Below are 16,766 nucleotides of genomic sequence, written 5' to 3'. Positions count from 1 at the left end.
TATTACTTTTGGTTAATAAACAGAACTGCTTGCGTCTTGCGGAAGAACATTGTAGCCGGAACTACTTCTGTCTGTTTATGTCTATGAAGAATCACAAAGGTACTGGGTTACTCCGCCGCGGTGCCCCCGAAGCAATCTAAAATAGTCCGAATATAAACACTTATTATAGGTGCACCCTAGTGATTCAGGACAAGCCAAAAGCACGGTTTGGAAAATGGATTCATGGTGTACTCGCTTATTATATAAATTTTTTTTACATTTTGAACACAAACAAAGTTACGGACCGCAGCTCTGGTTATTTTTTTACCGGGAGCGGATGGCTTTCTGCAAATGGCAATAGACCACTGGGAGGAGCCAGAGGAGCTTGATTTTTTCACAGATTAACTGTCTCATATTCTACTGTCAGGACATAATGACAGGTTTAGCAAATATGTAAAAAATATATTTTTACAAAAGTTACTACTGCAGCTTTAAGTAAAATATTATATGTGGGTCATTTTACAAGGATAGTTTACCCCCCAAAAATTAAATCTTTCTTTCTTAAAACACAAATATATTTTGAACAATGTTTCCTGACATAGTTTTGTTTGATTTTGAACAACTGTTCAAGGGTCCTAAATAACAAAATCTCTTTAAAACTGTATTTACTTGGAGAGTTGATGTTTTCAACAGTAAACAGGATGCCTTTAAGAATATGCTGTGGCACATTGTCTTATTCTTTTACACATTTATGTTATATTAACATTTTGATTTTGGAATTACTTTTGAAAATGCTAACAGCCAGGCTTAACAACTGTTATATTGATATTAAATGCTTGATAGAAAAAAGTCCTTACACTGGGACACAGTGTAATATAGGTAAGTGTACAGTATCTACATGTACACTCTCTTGTGCTTCAGTCTCACACACCCAGCCAATACCAGTTTCACAATTAAGGTAATACTGTCTGTTCCATTTATAGTCAGAATCCCAGTGAAATGCTCTCAGACAGCAAATGCAATGAGTTTGCTTCCTTCTTTTCTGAGAAGATCATCAATATCAGGAAGGTGATTAGCACATCATCAAGCAATGCAGAGGTCACACAGATTTGGTCACAGTTTCAAAAAGATATGTCTACTTTTGAAGCAATTGATAGAAAAATTTTGGAAGCAATAGTGCAGCACCTAAAATCGTCAACCTGCTACCTTGATACACTTCCCACATCTTTTTTCAAAAGTGTGCTTGATTGCTTAAAAGCAGATCTCTTAGAAGTGGTGAACGCCTCACTTATTTCTGGGACATTTCCAAACTCTCTGAAAACTGCAGTTGTTAAGACCCTCCTGAAAAAGAGCAATCTTGATAACACCATTTTCAGCAATTATAGACCAATATCAAATCTTCCTTTTATAGGCAAAATTATAGAAAAGGTAGTTTTTAATCAGCTGAACAAATAAGTAAACTCAAATGGATACCTGGACAATTTTCAATCTGGTTTCCGACCGCATAACAGCACAGAGACAGCACTCATTAAGATAATAAATTATATTCGCTTTAAATTCTAACTCAACAAAATATCGGTGCTGGTATTGCTAGATCTCAGTGCTGCGTTTGACACTATCGATCATAACATACTTCTAGAGAGACTGGAAAACTGGGTTGGGCTTTCTGGGATGGTTCTCAAAAGGTTCAGGTCATACTTAGAAGGGAGATGTTATTATGTGAGTCTAGGAGAGCAAATGTCTAAGTGGACGTCCATGACATGTGGAGTCCCACAAGGCTCAATTCTTGCACCGCTCTTGTTTAGCCTGTATATGCTCCCACTAAGTCAAATAATGAGAAATAACCAAATTGCCTATCACAGCTATGCTGATGATCCCCAGATTTACCTAGCCTTATCTCCAAATGACTACAGCCCCATTGACTCCCTCTGCCAATGCAATAATGAAATTATCAGTTGGATGTGCCAAACTTTCTTCAGTTAAACAAGGAAAAAAATGAAATTATTGCATTTGGAAACAAAGATGAAGTTTTCAAGGTGAATGCATACCTTGGCTCTAGGGGTCAAACAAATAAAAATCAAGTCAGTAATCTTGGTGTGATTCTGGAGACAGACCTTAGTTTCAGTAGTCATGTCAAATCAGTAACTAAATCAGCATACTATCATTTAAAAAACATTGCAAGAATTAGATGTTTTGTTTCCAGTCAAGACTTGGAGAAACTTGTTCATGCCTTTATCACCAGCAGGGTGGACTATTGTAATGGGCTCCTCACCGGCCTTCCCAAAAAGACCATTAGACAGCTGCAGCTCATCCAGAACGCTGCTGCCAGGATTCTGACTAGAACCAGAAATCTGAGCATATCACACCAGTCCTCAGGTCCTTACACTGGCTTTCAGTTACATTTAGGATTTAAAGTACTTTTACTCGTTTATAAATCACTCAATGACCTAGGACCAAAATTTATTGCAGATATGTCCACTGAATATAAACTTAGACAGACCACTCAGATCATTAGGGTCAAGTCAGTTAGAATACCAAGGGTTCACACAAAACAAGAGGAGTCCGCCTTTAGTTACTATGCTGCCCGCAGTTGGAATCAGCTTGCAGAAGAGTTTAGATGTGCTAAAACATTAAATCATTTAAATCTAGACTCAAAACTCATCTGTTTAGCTGTGCATTTCTTGAATGAGCACTGTGCTATGTCCGAACCGACTGCACTGTATTTTACGTATTCACTGTATTTTAAGTAAAATCATTTTCTATTTTTAACTGTTTTAAATTCATTTTAAATAAGTCTAAATAAAATAAATACGTTTTTATTTTCGTTATTCTTTTTCATGATTATTTTATTTTCTTTTATGTAAAGCACATTTAATTACCATTGTGTACGAAATGTACTATATTAATAAACTCACCTCGACTTGACTTATAAGAACAGCATCTTTTCTTAATTTCAGATGTGTGGCATGTCTGTAAAAACTGTTATTTACACTACTCTAAGTTTTTTTTAGGCTAAATTGCTACTATTGAAAAGGTGAAGACTGGTACATGCACAAAAGTGCCGAATTACAGCTTTAAGTGAGTCTCTGATCCAATCAGACGCCTAGCTTTTCCACACCTCCATCTCAGCTCTAACCAAATAAACCACGTATATTCCTGCCAAAACACCAATTTGATTATTTTAATTTTTAAATGTTCTTGGCAAAACAAAAACACTAGTCTGTGTAAGAATTTCATTTTGAGGAGTGTGTTCCTGAAATCCTGCTCCTCTCTCAGCTGATGGAGTCTCACTTATTATGCACGAGTGCAGCGGGTGGCCCTTCACTCCTTCACACTTCACAGAGAGAGTTCAGGTCATTACATGAAGGATATGACCCTCATAAACACAACAGGATCTCACAACTCAATGCCATAACCACCCACAATGTCACTCAGACTCCCTCAATAAACATCATATAAACATCCATGAACTGAGGGCCAGGAAGAAACCACATGGTCATGAATCTGTACTAGTGCTACATTTCAAACAAATATACAGTACATGATCTCCAATGGAGGAACTGTTTTCTGTGTGGCACTTCAGTGCAATTTATAATTTCTGTGAGCAGTTTATTTTTTTATTTTTTTTATACAGCAGCAGATTAAGCGAGCCAGAAGCCAAAACTGTTAGAAGAGATTAACGCATTACACTAACACATCTATTACTTCATAACCAAGACAAATAGTCTTACATTTGCATTAAATGCTGATCATATGTCATCTATAGCACCACTGTAAACGAAAATGAATACTCCTTTGTCCTTCTCAGTTTTGATTATCACGCAAAATGTAATCCAACTGTACAGTACTAGCTATCTGTCGCCACCTAGAGGATGGAAAAACCCATGTTTTTCACAATTGAGATCTTTGTTAATTTACAGTGTGATGCAAAAGTTGGTTGAATTAACCATACTCAGCTTCTCATGAACAAAGACAGAACCAATAAAATATATCCTGAATATAGACTTATGTTTGGGGTCAGTTAGGCCTGTCGCGATAACAACTTTTTGTTTTGAGATATTTTGCCCCAGTATTCTGCATATTCCATATGCACAAAAGCACTTAACAAGGCCATATCTGCAGATTAAACTTTTTTGTATATGCATTTTGAACTAGCACCAACTACACCACGTTATGTAAATTTTTTTACACATTTTTATGTAAATATAATGGGCAATATATTGCATCACCAAAAATTATTGAGATCTTGTACATATATTGTGTAATAAATCGATATATTATTACGACAGTCCTAGGGTCAGTAAGATTTTTTTCTAAAAAAAAACTCACAAGGATGCACTTAAACTGTTAAAAAAGACAACGTAACAGTAAAGAAAATGATCATGTTACAAGAGATTTCTATTTAAAACTGTTTTTTTTTTTACTTTCTACTCATCAAACAATCCTGAAAAAATTGCAACACTGATTTTCAACACTGATAATTATAATAATGTTACCTGAGCAGTACATTAGCCTATGAGAATGATTTCTGAAGGAGCTTGTGACACTAGAAACTCATATGATACAGATCTTTAATGGCGGGTCATTTGAGTTCAGACATCCTGATGTGTTTGACTTAATCCACTCTGTTCTTGTGCATCTGCAAGGCTGGTGTTACCCAGCTCCCACACAAACACTGCTCACCAGACCAGTTAAAGGAGCCCAGCTTTGAGCTACACCTGGGACACAAAAGCCACAAGAGAGATATTACTTTGAAATGTCATTTAAAAACAAAGAAACAGAAAAGTACACACATTTATTGCACAGCAAATACAACCTCTGGCCTCCCAAGCACAAAATATCATGCAATATCTTTAACCTTTTAAATAAAGGTTAAATCAATATTAAATCTAACCCCTTTTTCTTTCTCAATAATCAAAGAATATATGCTTAGCATTAAACAAATGTACAGTTGAGAACAAGGTTTTGATAATTCTATTTAATTGTGTGTCCAGATGTGTGAAGCAGTGAGGTATTACCTGTCCTTCCATAACACCCAGTAAGGCTCCATCCACTGCACCGGCTCTATAAAGTAAGATGTGCACTGTCTCTGATCCTCACTATCACTCACTATCCTCAACTTCTTATGAGAGAACGCAGAGGCTCCACTTCCCACACAGTGACGGAGAATGCTGGAGCGAAGGAAAAGTGTGCATCTGTAGGGAACAAGAGAACAGCAGGTTGTGACTGCAGTGTCGTGAATTCAAAATAACTTGAGAGGATATCAACAGGATTTTTTTTTTAAACTAAAAACATTTCACCTGCACTTTCTACATCTCTATACAGCTTCTGCATTCTGGGTTTGTGCAGGGTCAACAGCGAAGACATCTTTAGGCACATTCTGGAGTTCTGAATTGATCGAAACACGTGACTTCTGTATACGTTTCTTTCATTAGTGTATTCATATTAAAGGGTGTAGAAAGCTGAATGAAAATCACAGTACACTGTTTTAAGCAAAAAAGGAAATTATGTACAAACCAGTATATTTCTGTCATTTTCTTCAACCTAAACTGTTTATATAACAGATCTGTGGCGCCTAAAAAGGGAAAATAATATATTACAATATATCACAATATATTTTAAGAAATATATTGGTAAATATATTTTCCTTTCGTAAGGGGTGCCAGCTGGTCCATAAATGCTTCATTCATTCTGAGAAAATGAGTGGAACTCTATTCAATAATAATGCTCTCACAAGTGGTTAGTATATGCATAGTATATGCATCCTGTAAATTCCGATCTTGTGTTTTCATCAGGTGAGCAGTCACCACAGTAGGGGCCCTGTACCATGAAGCTGGATTAGGTGGCTAGCCAGCTATGTTTCAGCTTAGTTTCCGCCAACCCTGGGTTTTAGGTACTATGAAAGTAGCTCGGCTTTAATCGGTGTTCGTTGCCATGGTATCTTACGCTGCACGGCTAACCTGCTCCGGGGCAGGTTATGTTCTGGATTCAAGGTCTCAAACTGAAGGTGAACCAATCAGATGTGAGAGAAGTGACACATGTCTGACACAAAGTCACTCCAGTTTATCTTGCTCCAAATAAAGGTCACTAATGCTAAAAAAAAAAAAAAAAAAAAAAATAGAAGTCTGGCTTTAATGATAATAACTGAGTAATTTTATGATTTAAATAATTATTGTGATTCATATTATTATTTATCCATTATTAAGCCATTTTAGTTTAACAGTTATTATAAATTATTTTAAATACATATTAATGTATACATATAATGTAATGTAAATAAGCTGTAGTATCAAAAGATTGCACTATTTTAAAAATTACAAATCTGACCTTACATGTTCAAGTCTCTATCACTATATTTTTTCAAATGTATAAACTTAGTTAACAAGTTCCACTTGTGACTACACTGATGGAGCAAGATAATTTATTTTATAAGTCCTCCTTCATTTTCATATGACATTTAAATTTGTCATATTCTTCAATCTCTTAACCTTTAGCAAAACCTTTAACCTTTAGTTTTGAATCTCGCTGGGTCTCTCACTAGAAGTAAATCAAACAGCTTTGTGTTGCAAGGCTCGTGATTGGCTGTTCGCCAGTGATGTCACACATTCATGTACACGCGCTCCACAAACTCAGGATCAAAGCCTGAGTTGACAAAGAAAGTTGATGAACAGCATCATGGTATCAACAAAGCCGGATTGGAGAGGTTTGGTTTTGTCAACTCAAAACTAATCCTGTAACTCTGAATTTGTTCAGCTACCACCATGGTACAGGCCCCAGCACTTCTGCTTTGCCTTACATGGCTTTTTAAATTAATTGTAAAAATCTGAATCTAAATATTTCAATGAATACATTGATACTTTATCAAATAGTTAATTATCTGAATGTGTATGTGTATTAATTAATGGGCTGTTGGGATTACATACTTTTATTACATACACATTACTTAATACATAATTAGTTTCTTAGCTACACTTCTGCTTATAACTAAGTTAAATTTCCTGGGCTAGGTTTTGAACAAAACATTAAAATTAGCTGTAGAGTTTATTCATTCAAAATCATTCTGTTTGCAGATCTTCTTAAGAAGACTTTAGTGTAAACATCAACGCTAAACGCAGGTGCTACTTGCTGTCAAGAAGGACGTCCGGTAAAATGTTCATAAGAAACAAAACAAAGTCAACTTGTTAGTTCCGGGCAGAACGTTGTTATTATTAAAGCTTCACAAAGCCTCTAGAGGGCGTTAATATGAAATAAATAAACACTTGATGTTTATATTACAATATTGAAAAACGTGTTAAGATTTCTACCAATAGGAATCGCAAGCGAATATGTTTTCATTCCTGTCTATGTGATTTATTTTCTAAAATTAATCATGTTTATGAGCAAATAAAGACACTGATATTTGCATTTTTACATCATTATTTTTCAAATGGAATTGAATTTCAATGTACGAGGACATTAAGCTAACTGTAATTGATATGGACACTGGCAAAATGACAATTTAAAAATGAAGCCCTAGAAACACTCCTTCAATCTGCTCCATTTTTAGACAGACCTTTCTAGTGTTGTAGTGTGATCTGCCATCTTCATGTTCAGCCAAGTTCATCGAGAACAAGAAACAAGGGTCTAGATTTATTGTAGAACCATAATCAGTTTAAAACATCATTTTACAGTAGCTGTAGCCTACCTTACAATATTGCCAACTCAGGGATCTGCACTGTACTAGATTTGATCTCTTTTGCATCCTATCATTTCCTGTTGTGTGGTCTAGACCTGTAATCTACCCCTTTTGCAAAGCTTTTGGCTGTCCTGCATGTGCTTAATGAAAGCCAAAACTAGAACATTTGAGTGAAGGAGTCCAGTCCACTGCACCTCATGACCAGCACATGCTGTCTCTTTCACTTACATATATGCTAATTCTTCCCTCATTCCTGTTAGCTATGTCTTTTCTCAGATATATTAGACTACAGTTGGATTAGAAGTCTTCGGTGAGCATGATGGTGGAGTAGGCATTCTACATGGCATCTAGATGAACACATAAACAAGTCACTGCACCCATTACAGAGCAGATGCCTGTGCTTTAATCTGACTGGTCCTCTCAGGACAAGTTCAACTTAGCCTCACTTGGTCCCTCAGAATCCCTGACCAACCTGTTGCACGTATGTCTTTCCTGGGATTCACAAGAAAACTGATTATCACATGAAACCCAGATTAGCAGAAACACATGTTTTTTTTGTTGTGGTTTTTTTGTCAGCAGCTGTCACGTGATGATTAGGGTTATTGATTTTGGGAAGAGCATCAGAAATTTGCACCAGAATTTTCAATTTGTCTGGACCCAGGAAGGCAGATTTAGGATTAAGGGCTTAAAGCAATAAGAACTGATGCTTCCTAGAAATGAACATCTGTGCGGACATCAACAGCCTTCAAGTTGTTCTCCTGCAATCTTCGTGGTTGTTCTCCTGCACCATTCATGAAATTTAGAGTTACAAAACTTCATTCGCTTTTGCAACAGGACATTGATAGGAAATGAAAAGTACAGATCATTGTTGAAAGTTCCTCCTTGACTGAGTATTTTCAATGAAGGAAATGTCATTTACATGCAACGATTCTTCTGGGCAAAATAAAATAATTTATAAAAGCATACGGGAATACATTTTGGGTGTCACATTTGTTCCTTGTCAGAAATTGTCAGAAGTTCTGAATTCTATGAAGACCTAAGAACTGAAAATATTGTTGAAATCTTTACTATTAAAAAAAAAAAAAAAAGAAAATGCTCTGTGCTGTAACTGGTATCTTGGTCACTCTTACACTAAACTTTTTTGACAGTTTGACTAGTTCGGCAAAATTTTATATGAACATTTTTAAGCATTTTTTGCATGAAAAACAACTAGGAAAGCAAATCAATGCAAATAAATTATATAAAACCTTTCCTCAGAACACACTTAACTTTTCAAGATAGATTTTGGTATGACAATTATTTATTTATTTATTTATTTATTTGCCTGCTTGCTTTGAGGATGCCAATTTGATCCATGGTTGATCATTTAAAACCTTAGAAATTTATTTATATGAAAAGTTTAGATTAAGGAAATAGTTCACCCAAAAATTTAAATTTACTCACCCTCAAGCCATCCAAGATGTAGATGAATCTGTGTCTTCTTCAGAACAGTTTTGGTGAAAAGATTGCATTATGAGGGTTCAAATAGTTGTTAAAAACATCATAATAATCCACGAACAATCCACACAACTTTATCCATGCATGTTTCCTATGCAGTTTTCCACTTCACAAGATGCTAATTGATGGACTGCATGCAGTCATCTGGATTACTTGTGGATTATTGTGATGTTTTTATCAACTGTTTGAACTCTCATCCTGACGGCACCAATTCACCGCAGAGGATCCATTGGTGAACAAGTGATGCTAAATTACTCCAAATCTGTTGTGATGATGAAACAAACTTATAGTATATTGGGGTTGGCCTGAGGGTGAGAACATTTACAGCAAATTTTCATTTTGGAATGAACTATTGAAATAGTGTGCTATGTTAAAACATATTACTAAAATACATTTTAAATGTTATATGTTATAAAAAGTTTGTATATTGCAAAGAAGTCCAAATACTTTTTGTGGCCACTGTGTATAATAACTTCCTTACTATAGCCTTCCTTACTATTACCTTTCCTCAAAAGCACCTGGCCTTGGCAGCCTCTTTGAAACTTCCCTGCAGAGCTCATGATTGTTATTCGTTCAAATGACTCTACTAGAGCTGAAGCAGAATGCATCACAACATTAGTTTTTCTCAGCTGGCAGCCCAAGACGTGTGCGCTCTTAAGGTACAATTGATTTCGCCCTGTTGTTTCCTCTTTAAAGTTCACTCAGGGTAGCCTTACTTCAGCTGTTTCTATTTCAGTGCTTCAAGAAACGAAAGCTTTATTGCCAAGTGTGTTCCTGCATTTACGTACATTGATTAATTAAACCATTGTGTAATATATATTCTGATCGCTCAGTTCTTTCCTCTTTTCTATTTATAAGCATTTGCTTTTTACTGACGCTAGAGAAAGTATCCCATGATCATGCTGACAGAAGTACTAACAAACTTTCACTTCACATTAACATTGGAGGGATTATGATATTTTAGATATTCTTTCAGTTTCATTATTCTCATGTTTTCCATTAAAAAAATGCATGCCTGTGGAGAAACTCAACAGTGGTGTTATTTAGAATATTCATAGTATGTGGAATATTGCTAGTTAGTCAGATTAGGAATGAATGAATAAATTTATTATTTCTAATTTAGTCTAACCAGACTGCAGCATACTGCAGCAAATAAATAAATGATTTCATTTTTATTAGAATCCAACTGAAGGCCAACAATTAAATGCTTGTGAAGAAACTCATCAGTGGTGGGTTTCAGACATGCATTCTTGACTTTAAACCTTTAACCTCTGAACTATTTTTAAATGCTGGTCTGCTGGGTTTACAATGGTTTCCACAAAGACGCTTCCCTTGATACATATTTTATAGGTCTCGCTGCTTTGTGTGCCTGCATGTTGGTTTAAGTTTAGTACTTATGTGTTGATCAGTATGTCATGGGTCACATCCCATGAGCTTGTCTGTCATTCGGCTTGAGTAAGATTTATGACGCACATCCTGTGGTGAAAGAGTAGCAGGACGCCACTCATGAGGTGACGCTGGCAGTCCTTCCTGGAGGTCAGCTCTGGATCTCTTGCTTAAGGCTCTTCTCTCACTTGGTCACAAAGCAGCTGAAGGATATTTGATATTATAGCACTCTGCCATAATACTATGGAATGATTTCCGAGCTGGAAGTTTAACCCAGTTTTCTGGGGATCACACAGTTTTTGATCAAGTCAAATTCTTTTCATAACTCCTTAGATTGATCAAAGTGGTTGTTTTTTCTTGTCTTATGCTTTTTAAAGTGTGTGAATGTCATATTTTTTCTCCTGTAAGAAGTGTGCAACAGCATTTAGGCTCCTCATTAGACATCTGAAGGCCAGTGCTGACCTTTAAATGCAATAAAATATAGTGATTAATTAATTAATTAATTTGCAATCTTGCTCTCATTCACTCAACCTGATTTAAAGCAGACTGATATGCTTTTTTGTGTGTGATTTGTTGAAATGGTCTGCATCATAAAGAGGTTTCACACCCAAAAATTGCAGCATGTTTTACCTTTGTGTTTAGATTAATGACCTGTGAGATTGATGATACATGGCGTGGTTTCACTAGTGTGTGTGCGTTTGTGTGTGTGTGCATGGGTGTGGTTTGCGTTTGGGGTCTGATTAAAACATGAGGGGGCTTTGTTAATGAGTGTATGACAGATGGAGAACCACCCCCCAAACACACACACACACACACACACACACAATCTATCCTATGATATGATCAGTCGAGCAAAGAGGAAGGTTGTTTCTCAAACAGGTTTTCACTTCACTCGATCAGATAAAAAGCTGACCATTGTTGCACGCAGGGTTTAAAGCAATATTCCTGGTTCCATAGAAGTGATGCTCAATCAGCAGCACTTGTGGCATTATATTGATTAACACAAAAATGAAGTGGCACTCGTCTTTTCTTTTCTTTAAAAAGAAAAATCTAAGTAGTGGGATATTTTCATTGGAATTGAATGAGGCCATAAAGGTTCAATGCTTAATCTCAAAATTACAGCCACAAGATGAACATAATATGTGAGTTAATATGATTTTACTGAAAAAAAATAAAAAAATAAACCTTTTATGGACCTGTGTAAAATCTGATTTTACTTCTTCGTCATGGCATAGAATACCTAAAACCAATAATATTTCACCATTTACTCACCTTCATTTCGTTCCTAACTTGTATGATTTTCTTCTATGGAACATAAAAGATATTTTGAGGAATCTTGGTAACCAAACAGTTTGCTTCCTGTTGTATTTTGCATGCGTACAATAGAAGTCATTGGGAAATGAAACTGTTTAGCTACAATCTTTGAAATATTTTTGGCTACAAGTGCTTTTACAAAATAATTTTATATTTCTGCATTCCAATTAAGAAAGCTACTTTATTCACTTCCATTAAGTTTCACTGTAACCTCCTTTCTTTTTCTTTTTTTAAGAAAACAAAGGACAATTAAAAAATATTTTTGTGGTAATCAGCCACAAATGATGTCGGTTCATCTTAACTTGTATTGAGCTCTAAATATTAAGACAAAGACCAGAGATGATTAATTAGGCTTGTTTTGTTCAGATTTACTTTTTATTATTATTGCAGCACTAATTCACTTTACCAGTAAAAAAAAAAGGCAAGTGAGGGTTTGATATGGATAAATATTGATCACTCTTGCTTGCATTAATATTTAGCTTGAAGATGAACATTTTAGACGTTTGTGGCACATTTGTCTGGCTCTGTGTTTGTATTTGCCACATGGTGCCCCCAGACACGGGCTGTTGTCTGAGGGTGAGATGACCAGACTGCTCGTTTCTCCCGGCTGGCCTCAGAGCACTGACTGTTAGGTTAAGGGGTGGGCCGCTCTGCTTTTAACTGGTGATAGATGATTGCAAGGGTGAGGTCTCCAACACTCTGCAACTGAATGGTCCATTGGCAGCCATTGTTGTGGACAAACAGCAAGATAATCCCACAAGCCGTCTCTCAGATCTGCAGTGATTTAGAGCTTTCTTTCGACCGCCTGATCTCCTTTAATTTCCCTATATTCCATTAGCCGTATTAAAAGCAATTACACCTATTTGCACTGAGAAAAAGAAAAGCATCATGCTTGCCATTCTCTCATTAACGGAAGCAACAGGATTGAATACATCACCGGGAATCATTACGTCGCTCATGTTCGCACCGAAATCTAATCCTCATTCTTGTTACCCTCTTTTCAGCTCTAATATTCTTTGCAGCTCAGGGGCGATTGTAATGCTCTGGAACATGTGGCTCCATTAGAGGGATAAAAGGGAGGTTGATAAATTGTCCTTTTAGTCCCTTTCTTTGACACCACAAATTTACATTATCTAACAGGGAACAAATGAAAAGGCCCTGATTAGTGTGGAATGAGTTGGAAGAGAAGCCATTCATCTTTGTTAGCATCCCCCTGTGTTCTTTTATGTTGGGTTTTTACAAGGATGGGAGCCAGTGTGCTTTTCCCATTCGACAGCCCAGCTCATGGACTGACAAGAGTGGTCATCACTAACGCTCTCTCTCAGTGTCCTCCGAAAACAGGAGTTCAAAACTCTGAATGCTGGTGACTTCTGAATAACCTCCTGAGGTAGTGGGAGCTCACCCTTAAATGACCCCTCACTCTGAAGAGATCTTGGGGGGCGTCGAGGGGGTTTCAGACCCTCTGGTAGCTTTGTGGGGACTGAGCGCTTGGAATTTGGAGAATTTTTTTTCCCCCTTCTCCAAAATCTCAAAGGCCATGGTCAGCAGATCTTGCACTTAGCAGTTTGTAAACAGAGAACATTACGAAAATCCTCTGACCCAACAAAACTACAAATGAGAATGCTAATCTACAATGATTACTTGGTGTCGATAGGTTTAATGAAAGCTGTTTCGATTATTTTACACGGATAAAAACTGTAGTATTTTTTATTTGTATGAAAATTTTACTGTTTAGAAATTAAATAAGAAAACTTCCCATTACACCTGCTTGCTTTTAATTTATATATTATAGCTAACTGAAAATATGTAAATGAGCAAATTGCTTTATTGATGCTACATGAGTGTTAGAGTGAGTTAAAGTCACTGAAAAAAACAGATGTGTAAATTTTCACTCAGATAAAGGCAAGTAACATTGAATAAAGTGTGAAATATGTAGTATTTTATTTACACTACAATTTATTAGCAACTTTGAAAATGTATTTTAAACATTAATTGTAGGAAAAATCTTCAATGGGTTATTAACACATTTTTAAAACATTTTAAATCACAGTAATGCAAAATAATTAAAAAGATAAGTAGCTAGTATGCACTCAACTGACTAGATAGCAACTGTATGTTGCATATGACCGAAATTGTATAATAGTTGGTATGACAGTTTACAAAACTAAAATATTAATAATAAATAAAAATTCTGTATTTTTATTTTCTGTGAAACATATGGGGGTGGGGGGGGGGGGGTGCAGTATGTTGCATGAGTTTAATTTTGCAAATTGTACAGCTTCGGTAGGATGTCACTGTGAGAGGTCTGGCCCTCGCCTCCCCCTCGGTGGGGCCCCAAGTGTGCGCAGCGAATCCTCAGTCAGCTCGCGGACAGCAGCGGGGAGATGCTGCCGTCCAGAACGACAAACCTACACACTCTGCGAGAAAATTGGATAGTTCTTTCACATTCTTCCAAACATGGATAATAACGACACATATCTGCATTTTAGTAAGTGCTTCGTAGTTTTACGTCTTTTTTATTCCCGGAAGTCGTGCTATTTTCCTTCCATGTCTCTGCTTGAGTGTCCCCCCGTGCCGTGTGTTATCTGAAGTACGGATTGTTCCGACGGACTTTGGACGAAATGCTCATAAATTGTACGTGCTTGAGCTATCGGCTCAGTCGTGTCATGTGTATTGACTTGGAACCAGTGCCAATGTTAAAATCAGGTGATAAAGATTGTGCCTCTCAGTCAGGGTCAGGGGTTGGCACTTTAATTGCGGTTATGTAATTTATAGCTTTCCAGAGCGCCTCTTGTTAAACTGTTTGCTGTCGAGTAGTTATTAATGGCTCTCAGTTGGTATCTGGACAGCAGTGTGCTGTGCGTTATTTATTTGTTTATTTATTTATTTCGCAACAGTTTTGACTAGAAGGCATTTAAAATCAACCATTTACGAGCCCATTGAAGATCCGAACATATTTTAACTACATGTGGAAAATGTTTATTTATTTTCTTGTCATGCAGTTAGACTTAGGAACATCTACATTTGCCCCAGTCATCAAACTAAGTTAGAGGGAATGTTGCCCGATGGGTCTCACAGATCACCAGCATGCGCAGTTTTCTTCTGTAACTTAACCCAGCATCCAGATTTATCGTATGTTTAATTTCTTTCTTGTGGTGTTGAAAAGTATGCACACTCGTGTTTGTCTTAATGTGATGAAATTCTTCATCACTTCGTTTTTCCCATTATGCAGACTTCACAAACTCGGTTGTGAAATTTATTATTTTTCAGATGCTATTATGTCAGGTAACTGTCGTAGTTTAACGATTTAACAGAATGCATCATTTTAACCATCACGAGCGACATGTAATTTACCTTGAAAAGTAAAAAATAAAATAAATAAATGAAAAGGCATGTTTTTTAACATCTCTGACCATGAATGATTTTCCTGAGAATGGTTTACACACTGCGTTCACGTTTGTGTATCGTCCGGCTTTTGTTAGAATGACTTAGTGTATAATATTAGCTAACTATCACATGTACAGCCTTTAATTCCGGTCTCTGTGCTTAAAGTGTGGATATTTACCACAAAACTAAGTGCTCGAGCTTGTCACAGCACATAACATCTGCCTGGAGTCATTTTTTTGCTTTCATTAAGACCCTCATTGTTGTGTTTATTAATATCACCCCAGATGCTGTTGTTATTCAGAGACAAATTAAGGAATATGAAGTCTATTTTAAGATTTTATCAGACACTCAGCGAGTCGCATGCTCTCTGATGTCAGTCGCTGCCTCCAGCTGCGTAATTTGTGTTTAGGCGCGTTTTTACGCACAGAGCAGTTTCGCATGCTAAAAAAAAAACCAAGCTCCTTTTTCAGCTTAACCCTCTAGTATCCTTCGTATAGCGGTCCTTACTTGGTCTTTCGTGGACAAATTTGGGCACGAATGTCTCAGGTGTAATGCCATTTTGTTTTGTTTTTAAATAAATGTCATATCACTATATTCGATTATATATATATATATATATATATATATATATATATATATATATATATATATATATATATATATATATATATATTGTTTGTGTGTGTGATTATTTTATTTACCTCTTGTTATGTTATGTTTTATTTATTTTACGTCAGTAAAAAAAAAAAAAAAAAAAAACAATTCCTGTAAGTTCAGACAACCAAAATCTAAAATTTGGGACTTTGCTGAATCTGGTGACATATGATGGTATAAAAATATGAAAATATCAAAAATATCAGTAGCCACTATTTGGCTGTGGTACTCAATGGCTGCATATAGGCTGAAATCTATAAACCTATGTTTAATAATTAACCTCTTGAGTTTAAGATTTTAAATTGTAGAATATATATATAAACATTTTGTTGGGTGAGACTATGCAAAGATGCCAACATGCTTACAGACGAATCTTATTTAAGTAATTAAATAAAACTAATTATTTATTTCTAACAAAACATCAGATTTCAATAACTCAAAAAGAAAAAATGGTACCAAATAAGTAAGAATAAACTAAACCCTACCAAGAGCAAGTTTCAGACATGTGTTTGTTTAGAATCAACAAGTCTTGCAGTAGGACTTTGATCTGACTTTGAAGTGTGTGTGTCTGTGTGTATGTGTGTGTGTGTGTGTGTGTGTGCTCTTGTTTTGTGACATATCAGGACACAACTCTGTATAATGACATGGGTATGACACAAGTATTACAAGGAGAGGTGACTTATGAGGACGTAACCCATGTCCCCATTTTTCAAAACGCTTTTTTTTTTGAGAAAAGTAAAAATGCAGAAAGCTTCCTGTGAGGGTTAAGGTTAGATGTAGGGTTGTGTAGGGCATAGAATATACAGTTTGTACAGTATAAAACCATTACGCCTATGGGATGTCTCCACTTTTCACAAAAACAAATATGTGTGTG

The 16,766-nt window shown here is 36.1% G+C and overlaps 1 pseudogene; it reads right to left on the bottom strand.

The window, feature by feature from the left end:
• Positions 1 to 4,570: 4,570 nt before the first annotated feature.
• Positions 4,571 to 9,711, bottom strand: LOC113097396 (dual specificity protein phosphatase 12-like; annotated as a pseudogene).
• Positions 9,712 to 16,766: the final 7,055 nt, after the last annotated feature.

The sequence above is a fragment of the Carassius auratus genome, unplaced genomic scaffold, assembly GCF_003368295.1.
Source record: "Carassius auratus strain Wakin unplaced genomic scaffold, ASM336829v1 scaf_tig00216232, whole genome shotgun sequence".
NCBI lineage: Eukaryota > Metazoa > Chordata > Actinopteri > Cypriniformes > Cyprinidae > Carassius > Carassius auratus.
Note: the sequence above shows the minus strand (reverse complement) of the source record. Positions and strands in the feature narration are given on the sequence as shown.